This window comes from Triturus cristatus, chromosome 9, assembly GCF_964204655.1.
Source record: "Triturus cristatus chromosome 9, aTriCri1.1, whole genome shotgun sequence".
In the NCBI taxonomy this organism is placed as follows: Eukaryota; Metazoa; Chordata; class Amphibia; order Caudata; family Salamandridae; genus Triturus; species Triturus cristatus.
Window position 1 is genome coordinate 690,035,502 of NC_140592.1, and position 25,961 is coordinate 690,061,462.

The 25,961-nt window shown below is 44.8% G+C and overlaps 1 long non-coding RNA gene across 2 annotated transcripts in view; it reads right to left on the reverse strand.

The window, feature by feature from the left end:
* The window catches only part of LOC146798506 (uncharacterized), a 210,542-nt gene that overhangs the window by 148,515 nt on the left and 36,066 nt on the right, over positions 1–25,961 (reverse strand). For both annotated transcript variants that reach the window (XR_014969173.1, XR_014969172.1), the window contains exon 6: positions 10,513–10,569. This is a non-coding gene — a long non-coding RNA (uncharacterized LOC146798506). The remainder of the gene's footprint in view (positions 1–10,512; positions 10,570–25,961) is intronic.

Below are 25,961 nucleotides of genomic sequence, written 5' to 3' on the forward strand. Positions count from 1 at the left end.
AAAAGAGTGCTCATGCACATCATTTCATCCAATCAGGATGTATGTAAGTGGACAAGCTGGAACTGGAAAAAGTTTCTTAATAAAAGTCATCAGAAGCTACCTACAGCAAAAAACGGATTCTACTTTGTCTTGTGTGGTTACTGCTCCAACTGGGTTAGCAGCATATAACATAAAAGGAATCACCTTACATCGTTTGCTAATGTTACCAGTGGAGCATGAGAACAAAATACAATACAACAAGCTAACTGGAGAAGCATGCTTGGAAGTTTCAAGAGTATTGAAGAAGATGCAAGTTCTCATTATTGATGAGGTGAGCATGGTATCAAACTTAATGCTTGCCTTTGTGCATTTAAGAATGCAGCAAATTCTAAGGACAGACTATGACGTGTTATTTGGTGGAAAACATGTCATAGTTTTTGGGGATCTTCTACAGCTTACTCCAGTTAAAGGACAACCAGTGTTTAATACTGTGACACATGAAGACACAAAGAAGTCATTGGGAAGCATCGGTAATGCAAATATTTGGTCCTTCTTTGAGTACAAGGAACTCACTACCAATATGAGACAAGCAAACGATGAAGAATATGGAAGTATTCTGAAAGATATCAGAATTGGACTACTCACTGAAGCTGGCACAAAAGCATTACAGAGTCGGTTGCTACATAATTTATTTCCAAAGGAAGAAATAGTTGCAGAGAAGATATACAAGAACATTGCAGAAAAGAAAAGTGTCATCTGCTTAATACCTACTCTACGTGAATGCTCAATATTCAATGAGGAGCTTTTGAAATTGGAAAAGGAAGATATCAGGAAATTGGAAGCAGTGGACAAAATTGAGGATGGAAGAATTACTATCACATTAACAGGCACACTGAAAAATAAATTGGATTCACTAGAGAAGAACATTTCCAAAACAGCTGGATTAGAAAAAAATCTATATGTTTGCATGAACTGCAGAGTATTTTTAAGGAGAAATTTGGATGTTGAAAAAGGTTTAGTTAATGGAGCTATGGGACGAGTTGTGGGTTTTATTAATTACCAGAAAAAAGATGGAATTGAATGTTTAAAAATAAAATTTGATCAGATAGAAGAAGTTAAAGACATTTGTCGTTGTTCAGTTCGTTTCATGCTTGTGAAAGACTTAAATGTACGTAGGAAGCAGTTTCCGTTTTCGCTAGCATATGCTGTAACTATTCACAAGTCTCAAGGATTGACTGTAGATTGTGCTTTTGTGAACATTGGTTCAACTGTGTTCAAAGAAGGTATGGCTTATGTAGCTTTGTCACGAGTGAAAACATTATCTGGTTTATTCACGATAGACTTTGATGACTCAAAAGTTAGTGCTGATACAAATTGTGTAAAGGAGTATAATAGATTAAGAAGAACCTATGCTCCTCATTTAGGTCAGTATCCTGTGTTGGAGAAATGTGTAGTTTCTCGTAAAAGGAGAAATGAGAATATCTGTAATGAAGATGTAGAGAGGAGGAAAAAAAGAGGAGTGATGTAATTGCAAGCAAAAAGAAAAAGGAAAATGAAGAACAGGTTGTAGGATGTCATTTTGAAAATAGCTCTGGTGTCAACTGCTACGCTAATGTAGTGCTGAATGTTGCATTTTATCTGGAAAGTGTTCAAGAGCAGATAATAGTAAATCAGGGAAAAAGATTCTGTTCTGAGTTGAGTCTCCTTTTTCAAAAGCTGAGTAATGATAAAACTCAAATAGAAAGTGCTACTGAAATTAGAAAACTTTTAGATGTATGTTCAGGACGAACACAGTTTTCTCAAAATGTACAGCAAGACGCACAGGAATTCTTGATGTTTTTTCTTCAGGTACTGGAAGAAGAAGGGGTTCCCATTGAAAATTTATTTGGTCTCTCTTATAAATGGGAACATAGTTGTGAAAACTGTTATAATATATGTGGCTCTAATGTTGATTCTGAAAGGTTTATTTATTTAACATTGCCAGAAAGTAAAACAGTCACTTTTGCTAAATTAGTTAAAGATGCTAATCATAGCATGGAATGCAGTGAGTGTCAATCTGACATGTTTTCAACGTTAATTTTAAAAGAATACGGACAGTATGTAATTTTAATGATGCAACGCTGTAAAGCTGATGGTTCAAAATTAGATACTTTAATAAAGAAGTTTACAGGACAGCAATTATCAATTTCAGGAAAAACTTTTGTAACAGTTGCAATAATTTTCCATGATGGACCTACTGTAACTTCTGGTCATTACACAGTTTATCTTAAATGTGAAAAAGGCTGGACACTGTGTAATGATTCCCAATAGATTTTTAAGCAACATTTGCCTTTTGATTTAGCAAATTCCTATCTAATCTTCCTGAAACCAAAATTTTAGAGAGACTTGGCAAGATCTGTACAAAACAATTTTACCATTTTATTGGATTACCATTGGAATTTTCAAAAAAAATGATTTTACAAATTATCATTTGGCCTAATGGAAAGGTAACCAATTGTAATGTGGACTTTTTCAATTTTTAATGAAACTTTGGAAAACCAAAAATTTAGAAAAAATCGGTAACATCTGCACAATTTAAATTTTGAATGTTATTGGATTGCCATTGGAAATTTATTCCAAAAAGATTTTTAAAATTACTATTTGGCCATGCGGAAAGGTAAACAATTCTATTGTGGACTTATTTAATTATTAATTAATCTTTCGGAAACCAAAATGTTACAGACAATCGGTGAGATCTGTACAATTTAAACTTTAGATTTTTATTGGATTACCATTGGAAATTTAATCAAAAAAGAATTTTAAAATTACTATTTGGCCTAAAGGAAATGGAATCAGATGTATTGTGGAGTTATTTGAGATATATTTTTCTGATTATACTTCTGAAACAAAAATGTCAGACGGTATTTTAAAGAAATAAGTATTGATATTAGATGATATTTTTTAAGAATATTATGCATTTCTATAAAGTTATGTTTATGCAAAAAGAGATTGTGGGCTTTTTTAAAACAATCTTTGAGATTGTTAATTTTTTTTTTGCCCGCTGTTAAATGATGAATGCAATTGCTTTCACAATTTATAGTGAAATGCAATATATTCTGAAAACAGCAAAAAAAAGGCAAATTTTTTTTTTGAAAAATATGTAAATATGTGTACTGTATTATAAAATGTTTTATTAAATATTAATACTTTTTTCTTTTTTTTCAGATTGAGATAGAAAATTTTCGAAAACTAGAACCATTTTTAAAGCAATTAAAATTAAATTTAAATTAATAAATATTTTTTTGAGTGGGTATGGTAAGTCAAAAATTTCATGGTCCCTTTTTTCCACTTCTCCACAATCACATTTTCAGTTTTTCATTGTAGTCTCTCAAGGACCTTGTAATGTGATAATTGATTTTTAGTGTTTTTAAAAAAAAAAAAAAAAAATTACGCGTACCGTACGGTAAAAAAAAAATCAAAAAAAAGTTTTAAAAACATATATCAAAAATAGATGAAAGGTAAGGTTGGCTCTTACAAGAGCCGTTGTGTTCATGCAGGGACAGAGGAAAGAAAGAATGGGAATATTAGTCGGTACGACAAATGTGCTGATCTATTTTATTGTTCACTAGGGAAACACTGGTCTCCCTATGACAAATTAGATCATGACAAGTGGCGCACCGTATTTCAACCCTCAAAAAACGATGGTTTGTTTCCAGAGGAGAAGAAAAAGGAGATGCTCCCACCACAGATGAAGGGCTCACCTGACCTGCAGAAGATGGACTCGGCCCTGCAGATGATGGACCAGGCTGAGCTGCTGTGGATGTGCTTGGTTGACTTACTGAAGGGTTACCTTCAGTATGTCGAGCATGTGTCCTTCTGTGTACATCTTTAAGGTGTCTCAACATGGTGTGATTCCCGAAGGAATACTTCTTGTTGGGATTCCCTCTTGAAAGTACACGGCCACACAGCTTACAAGTCACTAAGGGTGCATTTACCTTTTTCTTGTCCTCTGGAAAAGTAAAATACTCCCATATGAAAGAGGTCTTTTCTTTCCTCCTTCTCTGCCTCAAGGTAGTGCTGCTAGCCTCACTCTCAGAAGAGCTCTGCTGTTCTGCCATCGTATCACAAAGACAACCCAGCTCCTTCTCCTAAGGGATCACAAGCAGAAATGAGGGGAATGGGTGTGGTGTAGGAGAGTTCTAGAACTGAAAGTAGTTTCAACCAATCAAAAGTTGTGTTTCATGATCACATGACCCACCGTGCGCGTACGTTACGCTTACGGTGCGCTTACGGCAAAAGTACGCATGCGCGTAAAAAAGACACGCGCTCGCGCGCATGCGCATAACAGTCACTCCCCAACACTTCCGCGTAACGTGCGCGTGTAGCGTACACGCGTACGCGCCCCACGCGCAGTACGCGCGGCTACGCAAATTGCGTAACTATACGCAAACAGAGTAGATAAATTACGGACATTGCGTAAACCATACGCTTACCGTAAGCTTACCGTACGCGCACTAAAAAAATAAAAAAATAAAAAATATATTTTCAAAGTTATACTAATATATCTTACCTGTTTGGTAAAAAAAATAAAGAGAAAACTTGAAATATTGCAGATTTTTTAGAAAAAAAACATAGTGTTTTAAGAGAATAAAAAGTTAAAAAAAAACTTGTTTTTTTTTTTAAAAAAAACACATTTAATATAAGAATTTATAAAAAAATAATCATAAAAAATCAATAAAAAAAATATGGGAATCACATATGTTATAGCTAAGAATTAGCATTTAAAAAACCATACAAATTCACTGAAAAAACCATGGGTTTCACACACGTTATAGTTAGAAATTAGCATTTAAAAAACCTTGCAAATTCACTGAAAAAACCATAGGTTTCACACATGTTATAGTTAGGAATTAGCATTTAAAAAACCTTGCAAATTCAGTGAAAAAACCATAGGTTTCACACACGTTATAGTTAGGAATTAGCATTTAAAAAACCTTGCAAATTCAGTGAAAAAACCATAGGTTTCACACACGTTATAGTTAGCTGGACATTTCACTCGTAAAAAACCAATTAAATTTCCCCGTTATAGTTAGTTAAACTAACTATAACTCGCGCGCCCGCAACGCACTGCTGATGACGTCACATATTACATCACTCATGACATGGTCAGTGACATCACTCATGACATCACTGATGACATCTCAAATGACATCACTGATGACATCACTGATGACATCATCCATGTGATAGAGTGGCAGACCTCCTCTCACCCTAATATAACCTTTGATACACACATTCAAAAATAGAGACTGAAATTTTCAAAAAAATGGACATACCAATACCAATTACAACAACCTCTTCAATAATTCTAAGATCCACATAAACATCCACTTATTCACCAACAGTCCTGTACAGTCACTCATTCGTGTACTCACACATCATATGTACTCATACACCTATACATCCTGTAACACAATGCCACTCATCCATAGAGTTACTCACACACATAGTTACTCATGCTAATAAAGAATCAAACATCCATTTACTTGCATATACAGTTATACACACACCACCACACTTACTTCTACGGAAACGTACACATACTTAGTCTTTTAAACAATCACTTATAGAAACACATACTTATTCATACAGGAACTCTTTCAATCTCTCACTCTCACATACACTCACTTATATACACCAATAGTCACATATACTAGTTTAAAACATATGTAGTTACTCATAGAGACACTATTGAGACAGCCATTCACTCACTAACACACCCATACACACACTCTTCCACCCATACAGTCCTGCACATATGCTGTCTTCAACACATACAAACAGTGAGTCACTCATTCATGCACTTATGCAGTACGTAATACCCCCCACTGAACCATACAGACACTCAGACACTCATACTGATACTCAAAAAAACAACTAATAACCTATATAGACACTCATGTTGCTGCTTACCAACCCATGCAGCCACTTATACACAAAGTGAGAGACTGATACAGGTATTTACACATTTAAACATTACTCACTTAGCCATGTATTCAATAAGATACACTTAATCAGTCAGTAATACAATCAATTTTTCAAAAACAAATCATCCATTTAGACACTTATATACTCATTTATTCTTCCATCGACCTTGAGATATATAAAACATATTTAATTTTCAGAAAAACACTCATTCACTGGATGATGTCATCAGTGATGTCATCAGTGATGTCATTTGAGATGTCATCAGTGATGTCATGAGTGATGTGACTGACCATGTCATGAGTGATGTAATATGTGACGTCATCAGCAGTGCATAGCTTAACTAACTATAACGGGAAAATTTCATTGGTTTTTTACGAGTGAAATGTCCAGCTAACTATAATGTGTGTGAAACTCACTGAATATATATATATATATATATATATATATATATATATATATATATATATATATATATATATATATATATATATATATATATATATATATATTTGTATGGATTTCTTTAGCATTGTTCCATTGCCTTTGTCTGGAAGGAGGCCACGAAGAATCCAAAGACTGAAACGCGTCTGCGTCGACAATTTTCGAAGGAGTCTCTATAAAAATAACAACAAATGATTTAATAGCTTTTTGTGACACTATCGAGCTAAAGGAAAAGAGTTGCGTTTGCCAAAAGTGCACATTTCTACTACCTCTGAGTGCATCAATGTGTGAACACCAGTAGAAATATATTTTTGGGTATTGGCAGCGAAAAGTTGAGTTCATTGTTTTGTTGTATATATATTTTTTCACATGTATCTGTGTATGTTTTTGTGTAATATATTGTCATTAGGTGTTGTTCAAAGATCGGTCCCATTGTGTATGTGTGCCTTTAATTAATCAGGCAATATATTTTTGTAAGAATGAAGATTGAAGATGGGGTAATTGAATGTTCCCTATACTAAAATAAAAGTTGTATTAATTCCTCTGTACCTAACCTTTTTTGTACATGATAGTGTTTCATACCCAGGTATAGGAGGGTGATTTCGGGATATCCCGTGCATATATACAAGTTTATGGGACTTGCAGCATGGTTTATAGAAATTTTCCAAATCCGCTTTAACTGCTGTTGCTTCTTATAGAAAGTTCACATTGCTAGACTTCTTGCTAATTTTAGATTTCAGATTTTTGGTGTCAGGGAAGCCAGATATGGGAATTGTTTACCTATTATCATTTTATAAAGTAATCAACAAAACCCACCTAAATTGTACAGTCTTGTATGAAATAACAAAAAGGAAGCAAGATAATAATTCCTGAAATCTAGAAGAGCCATCCCACCTTCTTCCCTTGAGAGGTACAATTTCTGTAGACTTAACCATAGTTGAGGTTTACCCTGCAAAAAACCAATTGCTGACTCTATTCCTTTTTAAATCTGGTGGGTAAACATACATGGAAGAGTAGTAAAAACAAAATTAAACTGCAGTAGTATTATGCATTTTAACAATCGCCCACTTGACCAACTATCGAAATCAGGAGGTTTTCTATTTAACATTAACTCATCATCTGTCTCAGAAGGATATCGTTTAATTTGTATAGTTCTTTGAAATGTATTCCTAAATATCTTATTTTCTTTTACATTATAGTTAGTGTGTAAAAGAAGAATTTCCAGGTTAGTATTGAAAAGCAAGATCTCGGTTTTACTAGTATTGACCAGTGGGAGTAGTAAAAAAGTTGATTGTGTCAAATACCTTTTTGATAGCTTTGATATCCGAATACAAGAACAACACCGTGTCATCTGCATAGAGGTTCAGCTTAAAGGCACCCAGCAGGGCTGACTTTATTAATTCCTTCTCTCTCAAAACATAGGCTAAATATTGCAAATAAGAAAGGTGATAGGGAACAGCCCTGTTTGGTGTCCCTTGTTATAGTTATAGATTTAGTGACTTTACTATTCAATAAAGGTGACACACTTGACCCTCTGTAAATACTGGTTATTGACCCCATACGTTGAGGAGGATAGCCCATCACTTTAATTAAAAACTCCTTCAATACCAGGTCTAACACCTTTTCAGCATCCAAAAATGAAGTTGTTGCAGGTGTCTTGCCTGATGAAAAATGATCAAAAGTTTCCATCAGATAATGTGGGTTAGCATATAGTTGGTGATCTTCATTTATCAATGTAGGCATTGCTGTAAACAGTTGCAAAGCTATGTTTTTCATAAAAATATTACAATCTGCATTTAATAAAGTTATTGGACGATTGAGTTTACTTCTTTAGGGATCTTTATATTTCTTAGGAAAACATATCAGGATCCCCTTTCTATAGGAGGCAGAGATAGGGCTTTCCATTAATATCTCACTAAATAATTTTACTAAAGGATCCTTTAATTCCTCAATAAAATACTGATACCATTCGGTAGGATAGCTATCATATCCTGCCACTTTAAATATTCCTAGTTTTGTTTACTACATTTACTATCCCCACCTGTTCAAACAGAAGTAATAGGTCTAGGGCTACAATTTTGTTTTGTGCCAAAAATGCTAATATATAATTTTCTTTTGGGTTTATTACATCTTTATACATCTTTTAGAAATGTTCTAGAAACATTGTTTCTATTTGTTGCTTTTCATTTGCCACTGATTAGTATTGGGTGCTAGAATTTCTGTTATTGTACTCTGTTTTTCGGGCTCTGATTTGCCATGCTAGTAATGTCCGACTAAATTTGCCAGACTCATGTACCTGTTGTTCGAATGTGTGTGACTTAAGTATTTCTTTTTCTATGAAAAAAAACTATCAATTTTTTCCTTAGCAATCTAACTTTCTTAAACATTCTGATTGTCGTTACACAGTTTCATATCAGCATTCTGGATATCTTTCTCATCTTCCCACACATTGGCATCTGAGGCAGAGTCCAGATTTTCATGCAAAAATCAAGTTTTACTTTGCATCTTTTCCAGAAACCTTTCATTTGTAAGCAGTACTTTATCAAATTACCATCTGTATAAAGGCTTATCTGTTGAGAATTTTCTTGTAGACTAGATTGCAGTCTGGTCCAAAAAACAATTTTGAATACAAGTGATTGAGGCATTTTATTTAGTGTTAGCACCCAAAGAAATATCTAGACAAGAAACAGACTGAAATGGATTTGAAAAAATCGTATATCACCTTCAATTAATATACTCCCTGCCCCTATGGATCTATTAATTCGAATTCCTATTTAAGCCCACCATAGGTTTCCACTAACTACTTTTTAGTTTATTCAAATCTTCTGTTACCGATTGATGAAACTGAAATCCCCCTACCAATATTACTACCCTTTGGAAGTCTATTTGCCAATTTATCAAATCATATCTAGGCTTCCGATCATGTGATATTGAGCTAAGAAACAAAACAGTAGTAATTAAGAGATGGTTTATCCTTGCAGCAACCCATCTCCTAGCTTCGTCTGATTTTGGTCTAATAATATTTCCCAAAAACGTTTTCCACCCAGAGATTGCCACCCCTCTATATGCTGCTGAAGTTGAGGATGTCCCTAATATACTAATGATAATCAGCTCTGGTTTTTGCCTTTTCTTCCTTAATTTGCGTCTCCTGTAACAACAATATAGCAGATTTAAGGCCTTCTAGCCATTTTAGAAGCACACTTAATTTTTTTTATCGTTATTTAAAACTTAAACGTTCAAAGTAATTACATTAAACATCTCCTTAGAAATAGACATAGTTTACCTTTTCAAGTGAACCTACTTTCAAAATTACCATTTGACTCAGGAAATCATTATTTTTTCCAAAGTCCATCATAATTCTTTCCATCACCTCACCAAGCCCCCAATGTCCCTGTTTTCCTCAGTCGTTCTCCTCCTATTCTTGCTGTGTTGTATTATTCCTACGATGAACAGAATGAGCAGACTAGTCCACACCCTCCCTTTGCATTCTCTTATTTGTCATTTCATTCTTGGAGAATTTCCCTATTTTAAATCCTATTGTAGTTACTTCATAAAGTCTTTATATATAAACAGATTTTTAGAGGATTGAAAAATTATTACAGTATCACATATCCTTTATCTTTTTCATTTCCTTCGGCCTCTCAACCTCCTACCCTATTTACTGTATTTCTCTCAACTATTTCTGGACCATACCGATCTCTTGAAACATTCTGAAAGAACCACTGCTAGGTACATTTAGTGTAGCAGGTTGCAGTCGGCGTCTTCTGCTTTAAAAAGATGTATCATCTGCTTGAATTCTCTCCACCTCATAGAAGTTTCATAGTTCATATCGGAGTATAAGCCAGGTTTTATCCTGAGCAAATGTTCACTTTCAAGTAAGCCCACCAATTCGTAGTTGAATTAACTTCTTTGCTTTATTCCAATGTTAGAGATCGTGATAAGGCGCCAAGTCATTACAGTCTGAATTACCTAGCAAGTTACTCTTAAACTGAGTCTCCAATGATGTAGTTCAATAAACTCTCATTGCACCTGAGTATTAACAATAATACATTTATTTTAGGAGCATTTCATAAGTAAGATCCATACTAAAAGTTCAGGTATTGTTATATATTGTTCAATCCATACCTAAATCTCCGTAGTCAATCTCCTATTTCAGTATATATCGACTCAATATTAGAATATCTGTGAAAAAATCATACCACAATTTAAAAAAACAAAAACAAGGACCGGTGGTCATTTAAATATATCCGCTCATGATTTAAAGCCCTCAGTAATCCCCCAAATCCCCAGTTAAAGACATCTAACTTGTACAATCAGTAGCATGTTCTTAAACTAATAAATCAAAGTAAATAACTTAAACAAAAACAGTGCAAGCACGGTCACATACAATATTAGACAACGACTTCCAACACATTGTGTCTCATGAAAGCAAAAGTTGATAAATTGTACAATCTAATGTCCTACCTTTGGGAAACAACCATTATAACGCAGTCATTATATCGCACTGCTTTTACAACACAGCTGTTACAATGCAACTGCCTTTGCATCGCATGCCATTACAATGCATGCCATTACAGCGCATTATAAGGTAAGTAATGTATATTTTTTAGTTTTAGGGTGGGTATGGGTTTTGGGGTAGATGGGAATAGTAATTTTTACCCCTACACTATCCAACACTTTCCCTACTGTTGCACGCACTGGAGTGGGAATATACAACTGAAAAACCAATCAAGCGAGCTGTTAAACAGGGCTGTGTCTTGGCTCCAACTCTTTTTAACTGCTACATAAATTACATCGTTGCAGCCCTGAAAAAACTCAATCTGGATGTACCGAAAGCAGGTAATGACCACATTCCAATCCTGTTTTTCGCTGATGAAGCAGGATTTGTGGGTCAGAACAGAGTTATCAATGCACCGTCTACTGGAAGGATTTGAGTCCTTTTGCATGGCAAGGAAATTGTCCATTAACGTTGTGAAAACGAAATATATGATCCTAAACCAAAAGCGAAAACAGCGAGCCACTTTCAAGGTTTACAAAACACCCTGAATCAAGTATCCACTTATGACTATCTTGGTATCCGACTGAATGATAAACTTAAGTGGTCTCAACAGCAATCAAAAAGTACAATCACACTGGCCCAGCAAGCTGGAGCTGTACTGAGATTTGCAAATTCATCTGGCAATCATTCAGTAAAGTCATCAATGCTGGCCTACAAAATGAAAGCAAGGCTGCTTGTATATATGGCACTGAGGTCTGCGGATAAAAGAAAAGCACAGAAATGCAAACCAGTGAAAACAACTTCATTTGATGTTTACTACATCAGGGGCCTGGTAGGCCAATGCTGGCTTTGAGGATGGATCTAGGTCTAGCAAAAATGGAGGACTATATTTCATTGGCTCCACTAAAATATTGGCTTCGCATACGGTCCAGGGACGAACTGGTATCATCTAGACTCACCTTACAAGATATTATGAAGCTGCAAGACCATCATAAGCTACCATGGTTTGTTCATTTGTCAGATGTTGTGACCAGTATTGGCCTAAACAAATATTGGCATTGTAGGAGAGTAGGGTCTGCAATCCTATGATCACCCAGATTTTTTGCTTTTGCTTCATTGGTTTACGACTTTCCCCGGCTGTGGGCCTGCCAATCAGACCCACAGCCTAGCTGTTCTCTCTCGAAATTATCACATGTACATTAGGTGCATCCACTAATTGGAACTGGGCCGCCTTGTCAGTCCCTGTCTCAGCATACCACAGGTATCCAGGGCATCGGTGTACCCAGGGCCTACCAGGGGCTGAAGCATGTATTATGCCACCCCTGGAATGGCCGCCCAAATCTGACACAACTGGCTGCACGACAGCTGGGGCCACGTGGTGTAATCACCCGTTGCTGTAGGTGTAGTATTCCTACACCTAAACCCTAAAATGGACACATGGATTCCTATCAGTCACTCCTATAGCAGGCCTTATCAATCCTGAAGGCAGAGTGCAGGGAATCATGTGGGACGGTGCTCTGGCGCGAGCTGAGCCCGTCGACGGCTTGCGGAACCAAGTCCTAATAGCCGTTCCATGGTGACGCGGGCCAACTACTTTTAATGCATTATAATCCTGGCGGTTATTTGCTAACTTTGGCCTCACATCACCTACACATGTCGAGTAAGGTGTCATACGAATGGGAATACAAACCCCTCGCCAGTCCTGGTGACAGGGTTAGCATTCCCCCCTTTTAGAGGGACACGACATGGAAGTAACCTTGAACCCCGGTTAAAGTTGACTCAAGCCTCAGCATCACAAAATGGATGCTGCCACCAGACACAAGTCTGACCTCCTGCTGCTGGGGGACCTTCCAGCAAAGGGAGCTTGGACAAAGGGTTTCCTGTCGAGGGCGGTGTTAGCACCATCCCAGACAGGGTTTGTGTATCCCAGGTAGGCAGGGCTGAAAGGAAGGTGATTGCAAGTGGCACCCCGGTGCTCACTGTGCATAGCCCGGCTCAAACCAGTTTTGGGGGCACACCAGCCCCTGAGCTGGCGCGAAGCCGGACAAAGGATAGGGGTGTAACCACCCCCCTCCTGGCTCCACCCATAGGTAGAACCTAGTCACGGGCCAGCCCCTTTTCTTAGAATAAAGGTAGGAGCGAGTCCCCTTCCCAAATTGGATAATCAGATAATCGGATAACTCCGAATCACGAACCACTTTCCACGAAAGGAACTCTTGACTATTTCTGAAGACTCTCCCTTGTGGCTAAGGAGTAGCCACCCTGCACCAGCAGGCACCACCTAAGCGCTTGCGGTTTGCTGTAAGTCTCTCCTACGGATCAAGACTGCCCAGCTCGACGAGACCCGAGTCCCTGCCATCTCTGACCTTTTACCTGCCTCATCAGCCCAGCTGAGAGTCGTAGGTGTGACGAGACCTGTGGGACCGGCCATCTTCAGAACCTGCACGACGCTTATCTAGCACGCCCACCGAGGGACCCTCGAGTGAGTGCACCTAGGGTTTGAGAAGCCCTAACCCTGAGCAGCTCCAGCATCAAAGTCTGCCTCCCCAGCATCCCCGAGATCTGCGTGGGGGCCCTTCCGCTCCTTGCTGTTCACCGCGTTGTTCGACCACTTGCCGACCGGCTTGTGGCCCTCTTCACGACGCACCACGATTGTTTCATCACTAGTCTGGTTGCTCCAGACTGGCTCTTGCTCCCCTTCAACAGAGGAGTACCACGGACCCTCCTGGTCCACTCCCGACGCCATCTTGACTCCCCCGCTTGGGTTGCCACTGCCAAGATCCGCTGCCCCTGCCTGGGCCCAGCATCATCGACAGCAGACACCTTCGTGGGACAGCTCGCCCTCCATCCTGGTCGCCACCGCGCCTCCTGGTCCGAGGAACAGCCGAGTCCGACGTCCTCCACTCACCTGGTCGAGGTGACTTCAACCGGTACCCTCCTGGTACCCACACGATCGCTGGCTAGCGGTTGAGAACTGAGTCCCCTCTGCTTTCAGGTTTTCTTTATCACCGATCCAGGCTTGGATCTCGCTGAATATCGACACTGGTCGCCTGCCAGCAACTCTTCTTTCAGGCTCCTGAGACTACAACGAGGACTTCCGACATCTTGCCGAACCTTCTACAGCCGCAGCCTCTGGGCTAGGTAACACGAGCATTTCGGTGCTCCATCGCAGGTTCGCTCTACAAGTGTCCAGTTCCTTTTTCGTTTAGTCCCACTGATCGGATCACTCCGGAATCAGTACCTCCAGACTCTAACCATTCGCATTTCACTGTTAGTGTAGATGGTTTCTCGTGCCCCTCGGGCATTTGTGTAAATTGTGCAACTGAAGTATTTTCCTAAGAGTTTTGTAGTGTGCTTAGCTCCCTGACTCATAAAGAGCCAGGGTAGTCTTGTTATAAATAAATATCCTTTATTTTCATAACAACTTGTGTGGTGTCCTTTCGCTTGGTGTTCAAGGGGTATATGTGATGGTAAACAGCTGGCTTAACACGCCCTCTAGAGTTTAGCCTAAGACTGCTCGTATCCACGCTACTAGGATAGATGGTCTAAAAGGTTGACTTACAACCAATCATCAATAAGGGTCGTTTGGAATGATACACAGTGATCACTAGAATAGTGAGCACTACATATCAGGCCAACTTCTCACATTGGTGAGCAGCGGTTGGGATTTGAGCTTGCTGTTGTTTTACCACACACGTATCCTAAGAATATCGCAGTGAAAGATCACATAAGTACCCAGGTACATATAACTTAACTTAGAATACTCCGAGTTACACTACTGTTGTAGTGTAACAGGGCTTAGCACACCCTGACTACAACTCTTAGCAAGGGATCAGTAAGTAAACCCATAGTGTAGGTAGGTGCAACACTTACACCTCACTAGAAAAGCATGTCGATCCACGGAGAGTCTTCGCAGACTCCCTTAGTGGTCAGTGACCCTCCACAGGTCGTGTCACGATATGCAACTCTTAGCTTCAAGGAGATGCGACAACTGTGTGCCTCCAGGAAGCTAAACCAGGGTTCTAACCCTACCATCGCAACTCTGATAGGTCTCTTAGAGGCGTACGATGCTAGGAGGTCCTCTAACACAGGTCCCCCCGGTGCAGATGGGAACATGCCGCCCTTAGAGGGAACCCTCGGTGACCCAGACCTCGACCTCCACACAGAGGAGGAGGACGAGGACGAGTTATCGGGAGACGAGGCAGACAAAGGTCCAGTGGTAGTCGGCAGGCTTACAAGGACCAACTTAAGCAGGCATGAGAACGGAACTGGGGGAGCCCCGGGCCCACGCTCAAGCAGGCTTAACCTTGGGAACGGACGAGCTAGGTCTCTCTCCAGAGGCTCTGGCAGATCGGTTCATACACATGTCTCTCAGGCACCTTCTCAGAGAGGAATGACTTCCCCTCAGAGGAGGGAGCATGAAGCGAAGATGCGGGAGGTCAATCTGAGGATCGAGCGGGAAGAACTTGCCCTCGCCAAAGAAAGACTTGCCTTAGCCCGAGAGCAGAAATTAAGTGGGTTAGATCCCACTGGTGGCAGCATTCTCAATAGAGAGAAAGACAGGGGTATAGACACTAGACACCTGAGTAAAATAGTGCCCCCCTTTAAACAAGGGGACGACATCCACAAGTGGATAACTGCCTTGGAGAGGGCCTGCACTGTCCAGTGCGTCCCCCCAAGTCAGTGGGCAGCTATACTGTGGCTTTCCTTTGAAGGTAAAGGAAGGGACAAGCTCCTCACTACAAGAGCTGAGGATGCTAACAACTACCAAGTCCTGAAGAACACACTGATTGATGGGTTCGGCTTAACCACGGAACAGTACCGGGTGCTGTTCCGGGACACCCAGAAAATTCAGTCTCAGGATTGGGCTGACTTTGTCGATTGTGCCACTAAGGCTTTGGAAGGCTGGTTGCTGGGTAGCAAGGTTACTGATTACACAGGATTGTACAATCTTATCATGCGAGAACAGATTTTAAACAACTGTCAGAACCAATTGTTGCATCAGCACCTTGTCGACTCGGATCTGACCTCTCCCCAAGAATTGGGAAAGAAGGCGGACAGATGGGTCAGAACAAGGGTCAAGCAGAACCAGAATCAGAACCAGGGTGGTCAGAAGAAAGCAGACCAAAAGGGTAACAAGAACGAACAAAATGACCAGAAGTCTTCGACAGGTCCCCAACAAACCAAAGAGGGTGGGGGTCAGGCTTCACAGAAGAAGAAGACTCAAGAAGGCCAGTCAAAAAGGTGGTGCCAATACTGTAAAAGTAAGACTCACTGGTTTAGTGAGTGCACCAAGAAAGGAGGGCAAACTCCTACCACTGCAGCCCCTAAGGCACCTGCGCCCCCTAGTACAGTCAGCAGTGGTAGTGCGCCTCCCAAGGCATTAGTTGGGTTAACCTTGGGAACCGAGGGGAGTGACGACTTAGTCGGCACGCTCACTCAGGCCGTCCTTGTCTGTACCGGGGATGTGGATATGTCCCCTGATGCCAGTCCCAATACTTTGGGCAAATACAGACAGACACCTTTGATAAATGGAAAAGTGGCTCAGGCCTACAGGGACACGTGTGCCAGTGTCACCATGGTGACGCCTAACTTCGTGGACCCTGGACAGATCATGCTAGGTACCAGTTACCTAGTGACCAATGCCAGCAACGTCACTACCAATCACAGTATGGCAGTTGTTGATTTCTCCTGGGGAGGGGTAAGTGGCCCGAAAAAGGTTGTGGTTAGTTCAGACCTCCCCGTAGAATGTCTGTTGGGCAATGATTTGGAAACGTCACAATGGTCAGAAGTGGAGCAGAGGACTCACATGGAGATGTTAGGCTTGCCAGCACATGTCCTTGCTGTGACCAGGTCACAGGCCAAAAGATGCCCCACTGAACAGGTGCTGGATCCTGGAAGAACGGACCAGACACCTTCCAAGAAAAGGAGCAGTAAGGGTAAGGCTTCGCCTTCCCCCTTGCCCCAGGTCGTGGATCAAGTCTCCGAGGAGGCTGACCTTACAGAACTGAGGGAAACTGAGCCGCAAGAGCTTGAACCTGGTCAGGTTGAGTTTCTGGGCTCAGGGGGACCCTCCAGGGAAGACCTGGGGAAGGCACAGTTAGACTGCCCCTCACTTGAACCCCTCAGACAGCAGGCCACTGCTGAGGCTGCAGGGAACGCCACAGGTACCCACAAAGTGTACTGGGACGATGGACTCCTGTACTCCGAGGCAAGAGACCCCAAACCTGGTGCGACCAGGAGGCTGGTCATCCCCTTGTCTCTGAGAGGTTTCCTTCTCACCTTGGCCCACGAGATTCCCCTTGCAGGTCACTTAGGCCAGAATAAGACTTGGGACAGAATTGTTCCCCACTTTCACTGGCCCCACATGTCCGAAGATACGAAGGAGTTTTGCCGCTCCTGTGTCACTTGCCAAGCCAGTGGTAAGTCAGGTGGCACGACAAAGGCCCCCCTCATACCACTACCAGTGGTGGGGGTACCCTTTGAACGAGTGGGGATCGACATTGTCGGACCAATGGAACCCCAGACAGCATCAGGGCACAAGTTTATACTGGTGGTGGTGGACCACGCCACCAGGTATCCTGAAGCTATTCCCCTTAGGACCACTACAGCACCTGTGGTGGCACGGGCCCTACTTGGAGTGTTCTCCAGAGTGGGCTTCCCTAAGGAGGTCGTCTCAGACAGAGGTGCAAACTTCATGTCGGGATATCTGACTGCTATGTGGAAGGAATGTGGTGTCAACTACAAGTTCACCACACCCTATCACCCACAATGCAATGGGCTTGTTGAGAGATTCAATAGGACCCTAAAAGGGATGATTCACGGACTACCTGAAAAGCTTCGGCGGAGATGGGATGTCCTGATACCCTGCCTCTTGTTCGCCTACAGAGAGGTCCCGCAGAAGGGGGTTGGCCACAGCCCTTTTGAGCTTCTGTTCGGACATCCTGTAAGGGGACCCCTTTGTTTGGTAAAGGAAGGATGGGAGAGACCTCTCAGAAAGCCGGCATCAAACATTGTGGACTATGTGCTCGGTCTCCGCTCGCGGATGGCGGAGTACATGGAAAAGGCATCTAAAAGCCTTGAGGCGAGCCAAGAATTACAGAAAGCTTGGCACGACCAAAAGGCTGTCCTGACTGTGTACCAGCCTGGACAGAAGGTGTGGGTGCTGGAGCCAGTGGCCCCAGCAGCACTCAAAGACAAATGGTCTGGGCCCCACACGATCATTGAGCAAAAGGGAGAGGTCACCTACCTGGTAGACCTGGGAACTCCCCGGAGCCCCCACAGGGTGCTCCATGTAAACAGGCTCAAGGCATATGTCGACAGGGAGGGCATGGGCTTGCTCATGGCCACAGATGAGGGACAGGAGGAGGAGAGTGACCCTCTCCCGGACCTGCTCTCTCAGAACCCTGACGATGGATCAGTAGATGGTGTTGTCTTTTGCGGCAGCCTCTCTGGACATCAACAAGAGGATTGTAAACAGGTTCTTCAATCCTTTCGACATATGTTCTCTCTGACACCCAGTCAGACCAAGTGGTGTACCCATGAGGTCGACACTGGGGACAGTCTGCCCGTAAAGAGTAAAATCTATCGGCAACCTGATCATGTCAGAGACTGCATCAAGACAGAGGTGCAGAAAATGTTGGAGCTGGGAGTCATTGAACCCTCGGACAGCCCCTGGGCTAGTCCCGTAGTGCTCGTGCCGAAACCCCACACCCAGGGCGGTAAGAAAGAGATGAGGTTTTGCGTGGACTACAGAGGTCTCAATGCAGTCACTAAGACTGACGCCCACCCGATACCAAGAGCAGACGAACTTATCGACCGGTTGGCCTCGGCCAACTACTTAAGTACGTTTGACCTGACAGCTGGGTATTGGCAAATCAGGTTAGCTGAGGAGGCCAAGCCCAAAACCGCATTTTCTACCCCGGGTGGGCATTATCAGTTCGTGGTAATGCCCTTTGGTTTGAAAAATGCACCTGCCACCTTCCAAAGGCTGGTGAATCGAGTTCTCACTGGGTTGGACGACTTCTGTGCGGCGTATCTGGACGATATCGCTGTCTTTAGCTCCACCTGGGAGGATCACCTGGTCCACCTGAGGAAAGTGTTAGAGGCCCTGCAGAAGGCAGGCCTCACTATCAAGGCCACCAAGTGCCAGATAGGGCAGACACAGGTTGTATACCTGGGCCACCTTGTAGGTGGAGGCCAGGTTCAGCCATTGGAGAGCAAAATACAGGCCATCCAGGACTGGGCTCCTCCAACCACCCAGACTCAGGTTCGAGCTTTCTTGGGCCTGACTGGATATTACCGGAAATTTGTCAGAAATTATGGATCCATTGTGACCCCGCTAAACGACCTGACAAGTAAAAAGATGCCAAAAAAAGTTCAGTGGACAGCAAGCTGTCAGAAGGCATTCGATGACCTGAAGCAGGCCATGTGCACAGCACCTATCCTAAAGAGTCCAGACTACTCCAAACCATTCATTGTCCAAACAGACGCTTCGGAGCTGGGTGTGGGAGCTGTTCTATCGCAACTGAATTTTGATGGTCATGACCAGCCCATAGCTTTTATTAGCAGGAGGCTGACCCCCAGAGAGAAGAATTGGTCAACTATTGAGAGGGAGGCCTTTGCTGTGGTTTGGGCCCTGAAGAAGTTGAGGCCATACTTGTTTGGCACTCACTTCAAGATTCAGACCGACCATAAGCCCCTCTTGTGGCTAAATCAAATGAAGGGTGAAAACCCCAAACTACTTAGGTGGTCCATTTCCCTACAGGGGATGGACTTCACAGTGGAGCATAGACCTGGCACTGATCATGGCAATGCAGATGGGCTCTCCAGGTATTTCCACTTAGAGCAAGAAGACTCACCTGGTCAAGGTTAGCTTATTGTCCCAAAGTTTGGGGGGGGGGTCATGTAGGAGAGTAGGGTCTGCAATCCTATGATCACCCAGATTTTTTGCTTTTGCTTCATTGGTTTACGACTTTCCCCGGCTGTGGGCCTGCCAATCAGACCCACAGCCTAGCTGTTCTCTCTCGAAATTATCACATGTACATTAGGTGCATCCACTAATTGGAACTGGGCCGCCTTGTCAGTCCCTGTCTCAGCATACCACAGGTATCCAGGGCATCGGTGTACCCAGGGCCTACCAGGGGCTGAAGCATGTATTATGCCACCCCTGGAATGGCCGCCCAAATCTGACACAACTGGCTGCACGACAGCTGGGGCCACGTGGTGTAATCACCCGTTGCTGTAGGTGTAGTATTCCTACACCTAAACCCTAAAATGGACACATGGATTCCTATCAGTCACTCCTATAGCAGGCCTTATCAATCCTGAAGGCAGAGTGCAGGGAATCATGTGGGACGGTGCTCTGGCGCGAGCTGAGCCCGTCGACGGCTTGCGGAACCAAGTCCTAATAGCCGTTCCATGGTGACGCGGGCCAACTACTTTTAATGCATTATAATCCTGGCGGTTATTTGCTAACTTTGGCCTCACATCACCTACACATGTCGAGTAAGGTGTCCTACGAATGGGAATACAAACCCCTCGCCAGTCCTGGTGACAGGGTTAGCATTCCCCCCTTTTAGAGAGACACGACATGGAAGTAACCTTGAACCCCGGTTAAAGTTGACTCAAGCCTCAGCATCACAAAATGGATGCTGCCACCAGACACAAGTCTGACCTCCTGCTGCTGGGGGACCTTCCAGCAAAGGGAGCTTGGACAAAGGGTTTCCTGTCGAGGGCGGTGTTAGCACCATCCCAGACAGGGTTTGTGTATCCCAGGTAGGCAGGGCTGAAAGGAAGGTGATTGCAAGTGGCACCCCGGTGCTCACTGTGCATAGCCCGGCTCAAACCAGTTTTGGGGGCACACCAGCCCCTGAGCTGGCGCGAAGCCGGACAAAGGATAGGGGTGTAACCACCCCCCTCCTGGCTCCACCCATAGGTAGAACCTAGTCACGGGCCAGCCCCTTTTCTTAGAATAAAGGTAGGAGCGAGTCCCCTTCCCAAATTGGATAATCAGATAATCGGATAACTCCGAATCACGAACCACTTTCCACGAAAGGAACTCTTGACTATTTCTGAAGACTCTCCCTTGTGGCTAAGGAGTAGCCACCCTGCACCAGCAGGCACCACCTAAGCGCTTGCGGTTTGCTGTAAGTCTCTCCTACGGATCAAGACTGCCCAGCTCGACGAGACCCGAGTCCCTGCCATCTCTGACCTTTTACCTGCCTCATCAGCCCAGCTGAGAGTCGTAGGTGTGACGAGACCTGTGGGACCGGCCATCTTCAGAACCTGCACGACGCTTGAGTGAGTGCACCTAGGGTTTGAGAAGCCCTAACCCTGAGCAGCTCCAGCATCGAAGTCTGCCTCCCCAGCATCCCCGAGATCTGCGTGGGGGCCCTTCCGCTCCTTGCTGTTCACCGCGTTGTTCGACCACTTGCCGACCGGCTTGTGGCCCTCTTCACGACGCACCACGATTGTTTCATCACTAGTCTGGTTGCTCCAGACTGGCTCTTGCTCCCCTTCAACAGAGGAGTACCACGGACCCTCCTGGTCCACTCCCGACGCCATCTTGACTCCCCCGCTTGGGTTGCCACTGCCAAGATCCGCTGCCCCTGCCTGGGCCCAGCATCATCGACAGCAGACACCTTCGTGGGACAGCTCGCCCTCCATCCTGGTCGCCACCGCGCCTCCTGGTCCGAGGAACAGCCGAGTCCGACGTCCTCCACTCACCTGGTCGAGGTGACTTCAACCGGTACCCTCCTGGTACCCACACGATCGCTGGCTAGCGGTTGAGAACTGAGTCCCCTCTGCTTTCAGGTTTTCTTTATCACCGATCCAGGCTTGGATCTCGCTGAATATCGACACTGGTCGCCTGCCAGCAACTCTTCTTTCAGGCTCCTGAGACTACAACGAGGACTTCCGACATCTTGCCGAACCTTCTACAGCCGCAGCCTCTGGGCTAGGTAACACGAGCATTTCGGTGCTCCATCGCAGGTTCGCTCTACAAGTGTCCAGTTCCTTTTTCGTTTAGTCCCACTGATCGGATCACTCCGGAATCAGTACCTCCAGACTCTAACCATTCGCATTTCACTGTTAGTGTAGATGGTTTCTCGTGCCCCTCGGGCATTTGTGTAAATTGTGCAACTGAAGTATTTTCCTAAGAGTTTTGTAGTGTGCTTAGCTCCCTGACTCATAAAGAGCCAGGGTAGTCTTGTTATAAATAAATATCCTTTATTTTCATAACAACTTGTGTGGTGTCCTTTCGCTTGGTGTTCAAGGGGTATATGTGATGGTAAACAGCTGGCTTAACACGCCCTCTAGAGTTTAGCCTAAGACTGCTCGTATCCACGCTACTAGGATAGCTGGTCTAAAAGGTTGACTTACAACCAATCATCAATAAGGGTCGTTTGGAATGATACACAGTGATCACTAGAATAGTGAGCACTACATATCAGGCCAACTTCTCACAGGCATCATCCGGAAATGATCACAAAGGATAGCCATAATATGGTAATAAAGGCATACTGACACTATAAACAACTAACACATTTTAGCCATCAGCGACCCTTGACCCTTCCAGGTAGGTCGCTCCTCCTCCGCACAGCACCGCCTGTGTGTCCCTGCCCCAGCTGCCGCTGCTGCGGAAGTTCGAGGCCCTCCTCCACCCGCAGGCTACCACCTGCGCTTCATCCCAGGTGGCCAGTGGTAGGCTCATCTTCCATTGTATTGCCTTTATTTTTCATTGCTCTCATTGTACTGCCTGTATTTATTCATTTCTCTCGTTGTAGTGCCTGCATTTTCATTGTTGTGTCTGTGACTGCTGTTGTCTGTCTCCCCCGCTGCCTGTACGTCGTCTGTGCCCGTTCTCTCCCTCTGTTCCCCTCAATGCCCCCGTGGCTCTCTCCACGGTTTTTCCTTCTGTACCCCTCGCTGCCCCTGCATTTCTGTGACCTTTTTGCCTTCTGTGCCACTTGTTTCCCCCTGATTTTTGTGACCTTTTTGCGTTCTGTGCCACTTGTTTCCCCCTGATTTTTGTGACCTTTTTGCCCTTTCTTGTGAGCTTTTTGCCTTCTATGCCACTCGTTTCCCCCCGTTTTTTGTGACCTTTTTGCCCTTTTTTGTGACCTTTTTGCCTTCTGTGCCACTCGTTTTCCCCGGATTTTTGTGAACTTTTTGCCCTTTTTTGTGACCTTTTTGCCTGCTGTACCACTCGTTTCCCCCCGTTTTTGTGACCTTTTTGCCCTCTTCGGACCTTTTGCCTTCTGTGCCACTCGTTTCCTCCCGATTTTTGTGACCTTTTTGCCCTTTCTTGTGACCTTTTTGCCTTCTGTGCCACTCGTTTCCCCCCATTTTTTGTGACCTTTTTGCCCTCTTGTGACCTTTTTGCCTTCTGTGCCACTCGTTTCCCCCTGATTTTTGTGACCTTTTTGCCCTTTCTTGTGACATTTTTGCCTTCTGTGCCACTCGTTTCCCCCATTTTTTGTGACCTTTTTGCCCTCTTATGACCTTTTGCCTTCTGTGCCACTCGTTTCCCCCGATTTTTGTGACCTTTTTGCCCTTTCTTGTGAGCCTTTTGCCTTCTGTGCCACACATTTCCCCCTGCTTTTTGTGACCTTTTTGCCCTCTTGTGACCTTTTTGCCTTCTGTGCCACTCGTTTCCCCCTGATTTTTGTGACCTTTTTGCCCTCTTGTGACCTTTTGCCTTCTGTGCCACTCGTTTCCCCCGATTTTTGTGACCTTTTTGCCCTTTTTTTGTGACCTTTTTGCCTTCTGTGCCACTCGTTTCCCCCCGTTTTTTGTGACCTTTTTGCCCTTTTTTGCGACCTTTTTGCCTTCTGTGCCACTCGTTTCCCCCTGATTTTTGTGACCTTTTTGCCCTTTCTTGTGACCTTTTTGCCTTCTGTGCCACTCGTTTCCCCCCGTTTTTTGTGACCTTTTTGCCCTCTTGTGACCTTTTGCCTTCTGTTTCCTTCGTTGCCCCTCCCCGCCCCCGCCGCTGCGGCCCCGCCCCCCTGACTGCCCATTCGCTGCCCCCTCCTCCCACCTCCCAGCTGCTCCTCCCTCCCACCTCCCCACATATACCGGCCGCTGCGCGGCAACGCCGCTGGCGTGCCAAGGCAAGCCCGTCTGCGCCCGTCTGCACCTGGACCGTGCCCAGCGCCAGAACCCCTGGCCCCCGCACCCGCCACTACGACACCAGCACTCTGCACGCTCTCAACCCCGGACAGACCCACAACTGCTTCAAGGCTGCCCCGAAATGCACACACGGTCCCTTCACCTGCCGGAACTGAAGCTACACCAGCCACAGAGCCGACTTACCACCCGCCAAGAAAGACCTCAACCACCTCCGATGCATACTACGGAACACCCACTCCGCACGCAAAAACGCAGTTGAGCTCTGGGACCTGCTCAACACAACCTCCCCGGATGTCGCCTTCCTGACAGAGACCTGGTTGAACAACTCCTCCGCACCCGACATCGCCATAGCTATCCCAGACGGCTACAAGATCACCCGCAGAGACTGCACCAACGGAGTCGGAGGAGGAATCCCCATCTTCCACAAAAACAGCATCAGGGTCTCGACCAGCACCGACGACGTGCTCAGCACCGCCGAACACATGCATTTTCAGATCCACACAGACCCCAACTCCACCCTCAGAGGCTCCCTCGTCTACCGAACCCCCGGACCCCGCCCCCAGTTCAGCGACTCCATCGCCGACTTCATCAGCACACACGCCCGGACCTCCACCGACTGCATACTCCTCGGAGACCTGAACTTTCACCTTGAGAACAACAACGACATCAACTCCACAACCCTGATCGATAACCTCGTCAACCTCAGACTGAGACAACTCATCACAATGCCCACCCAGTCCGCCGGCCACACGCTCGACCCCGTCTTCTCTTCAAGCCCGCACGTCTCCATCAGCCACACCACGGAACTCCTCTGGACCGACCACCGCTGCATCCACTTCACCTTCCAGAAACCCACCACACACCACCGCAACCAACAGATACCCGCCGCCGCTGGAGCAAAATCACCGAAGACCAACTACTTGCGAACCTCGCTCTCAGCCCACCCACCGAACCCTCCAACACCGTCGATGCTGCCCACAACCTCAGACGCTGGATCAAGGACTGCGCCAACACCCTCGCCCCATTGAAGAAACCCCCCACAGAGACACCAGCAAGAGGGCCAGCTGGTTCACCCCAGAACTCCTATCCTCCAAGCAAGCTTGCCGGAAACTAGAGAAGAAATGGCACAGTGAACAAACTCCGGACAGCCACGTAGCACACAAGGACGCGTCCGCAACCACCACCACCTCATCAGGGCTGCCAAGAAGACCTCCTTTAAAGACCGCCTCGACAACAACGCACACAACAGCAAGGAGCTCTTACACATCGTGAAGGAACTCTCCAACCCCAGCTCCAACACCAACAGCATCCCGCCGTCGCAAGCCCTGTGTGACTCCCTCGCCACCTTCTTCCACCGCAAGATAGCAGACATCTACGACAGATTCAACATCCAGACAGCCCCAACAGACAGCAACAAAGCAGACCCTCCGCACACCATCGACCACGTCCACTTGCTAGCCTGGACCAGCGTGAGTGTCGATGACACCATCAAGACCATGAGCACAATCCACTCCGGCTCTCCGTCAGACCCATTCTCGCACCACGTCTTCAACAAAGAAAGCAGCTCTATCGCACCCCACCTGCGCATCGTCATCAATCTCTCCCTCGAGACCGTGACCTTCCCAGAGAGCTGGAAACACGCCGAGATCAACGCCCTACTCAATAAACCCAAGGCAGACCCAAGAGACCTCAAGAACTTGCGGCCCATCTCTCTGCTCCCCTTCCCGGCCAAGGTCATCGAGAAAATCGTCAACAGACAGCTAACCCGATACCTCGAAGAGAACAGAATCCTGGACCCTTCCCAGTCTGGGTTCCGCAGCAACCACAGCACCGAGACCGCCCTCATCGCCGCCACCGACGACATCCGGACCCTGCTAGACAACGGGGAGACCGCAGCACTCATCCTCCTAGACCACTCCACTGCCTTCGACACCTTCTGCCA